Source organism: Canis aureus, chromosome X (assembly GCF_053574225.1).
Source record: "Canis aureus isolate CA01 chromosome X, VMU_Caureus_v.1.0, whole genome shotgun sequence".
Taxonomy (NCBI): Eukaryota; Metazoa; Chordata; class Mammalia; order Carnivora; family Canidae; genus Canis; species Canis aureus.
This window is the reverse complement of record NC_135649.1, coordinates 70,518,361-70,521,390: the sequence shown is the minus strand read 5'-3', so window position 1 is coordinate 70,521,390 and position 3,030 is coordinate 70,518,361.

The window sequence follows — 3,030 nt, the reverse complement described above, 5'->3', positions numbered from 1 at the left end:
TAGCATGTATCAGTACTTCATTTCTTTTTCTTGCAAAATAATATTCCATACTTAATGTACTCATTCATCAATTACTGGCATTTTGATTGCTTCCACTTTGGGCTATTATGAATACTGCTGTACAAACATTTGTGTGCAGGTTTTCTGTGGACATAGGCTTTTATTTCTCTTGTGTATTACCTAGGAAAGGGTAATACTCATTGCTGGGTTATATGGTAACTGTGTGTTAAACTATTTGAAAAATTATCACACTGTCTTCCACAGTGGTGGCACCACTTTACACTACATTCTAACCAGCAGTGGATGATGATGATTCCAATTTCTCCACATTTTCTACAATACTTGTTATTATCTGTTTTTCTGAGTATAGCCATCCTAGTGGGTATGAAGTGGTATCTCATTCTCATTGTGGTTTCTTCTTTGTTTTTTCATCGTGGTTTTGATTTGCATCTCCATGATGGCTAATATATTTAGCATATCTTCATGTGCTTAATGACCGTTTGTGAATTGTCTTTGAACAAATGTTTATTCAAATCCTTTCCCAAAATTTTAATTACTGTTTAATCATTAATTTGTAAGATATCTTTATATATTCTAGGTACAAGTCCCTTATCCAATTTGCAAATATTTTTTTCCTATTCTGCATGCTATCTCTTTACTTTCTTGATAATTTGAAGCAAAACAGTTTTTAATTTTGATGAAGTACAGCTTACCTATGTTTTATTGAGTCACTTGTGCTTTTGGTGTCATATCTAAGGAGTCTTTGTATAAACTGATGCTATGGAGAATAACTCAGGTTTCTCTTCTAAGACTTTTATAGTTTTGCATTTCACGTTCAGGTTTATGATCCATTTGGAGTTGATTTGTGTGTATGTTGTGTGGTAGGGGTCCAGCTTCATTCCTTTGCATGTAGATTGTCAGTTATTCCAGCATTACTTGTTCAAACACTATTCCTCCTTCACTGAATAATCTTGGCACTCTTGCTGAAAATCAATTCATGATAAATGCAAGAGTTTATTTCTGGATTCAGGGAGAATCCCATGCCAATAGTACACTGCCATGATTGTTGTAGCTTTGTAGTAATTTTGAAATCAGGAAGTGTGAGTCTTTTAACATTTTTCTTCCCATTCAAGATTGTTTTCATTATTCTGAGTCCCTTGCATTTCCATATGATTTTAAGGATCCAGCTAGTGTAATCCTGGGAGAAAAAAGCCATTTGGAACTTTGACAGAGATTAAGTGGAATCTGTAGATTAATTTGGGAGTACTGTCATCATTCAGCAATGTTTTATAGTTATCAATGTACAAGTCCTATATTTCCTTAGTTAAATTTATACCTAAGTATTTTTATACTATGGTAAAAAAAAGATTGTTTTCTTAATGTTATTTTAGATTATTCATTACAAATATATAAAAATACATCTACTGGGATCCCTGGGTGGCTCAGTGGTTTAGCGCCTGCCTTCCGCCCAGGGCGTGATCCTGGAGTCCTGGGATCGAGTCCCACATCAGGCTCCTGCATGGAGCCTGCTTTTCCCTCTGCCTGTGTCCCTGCCTCTCTCTCTCTCTCTGTCTCTCATGAATAAATAAATAAAATCTTTAAAAAATTCTACTTTTTTGTATATTAGCCATGTATCCTGCAACCTTGCTGAACTTATTTTTAAATCTGATACTTGCTGCATGTATATGTATTTCATAGGATTTTCTTTTTTAAAATACTTGTTATTTATTTATTTGAGAGAGAGAGAAAAAGAGAGAGAAGGAGGGTAGAGGGAGAAGGAGACTCCCTGCTGAGCAGGGAACCCAACACAGGGCTTGATCCCAGGACCCTGAGATTATGACCTGAGTAGAAAGCAGACACTTAACTGACTTAGCCACTCAGGCACCCCTAAATATATAAATCTTTTAAAAATTTAAAAATTAAAAATATATGAATACACTTATGTATTTCTTAGGATTTTCTATATCCACGATCATGTCAACTATAAATAAAGATAGTTTTACTTCTTTTTTTCCCAATTTGGGTATGTTTTATTTCATTTTCTTGTATAATGTTCCAGGCTTAAACATCCAGTAAAATGTTGAGAAGAAGTGGTGAGAGTAGACATCCTTTGTTCCTGACCTCAGGAGGAGAACTTTTGGTCTTTCACCATTAAGTCTGATGTTAGCTGTGTCTTTTCCATATATATATTTATATTTCATATATATACATTTTACATATATATACATTATCAGGTTGAGGATGTTCTCTTTTATTCCTACTTTGTCACGTTTTTACCATGAAAGGATGTTGAATTTTTGTCAAATGCTATTTCTCCATCTATTGAGATAAATATGTAGATGTTTCCCTTTATTCTATTAAGATGGTATATTACATTGATTGGTTTCCATATGTTGAATCACTCTTGAACTCCTGGGATAAGTCCCACTGGATCATTGCGGATAATCCTTTTTAAATGCTAGTAATTTTATTGAAGATTTTACCACTATATTTATTAAGAGATACTGGTCTGTAGTTTTTTGTTGTTGTTGTGATGCCTTTGTCTGGTTTTATTATCGGGGAAATATTGCTCTCATAGGATAAGTTGAAACGTGTTCTCTATTTTTCTATTTTTTGGAAAAGGTTGCAAAGAATTGGTGTTATTTCTTCTTTAAACATTTTGGTAAATTTCACCAGTGAAGCCATCTGGGCCTCAGCTTTTCTTTGTGGGTAATTTGTTTTAATAGTTGTTGTTATTGCTGTTGTTGTTAGTTCAGTCTCCTTTACTTGTTATAGGTTTGTTCAGATTGTCAACTTCTTCCTAGGTCTATCTCAGTAGTTTGCATCTTTTTAGAAATTCGTCCATCCATTTCATCTAAGTTATCTTATTTATCAGCATATAGTTATCTGTACTATTAACTTATAATCCTTTTCATATTTATAAGGTCAGTAGTGATGTTCCCTCTTTTATTCCTGATTTTACTAATTTGATTCCTCTGTGTTTGTTTCAGTCAGTCTAGCCAAAGGTGTGTCAGTTCTGTTGTTCGTTTC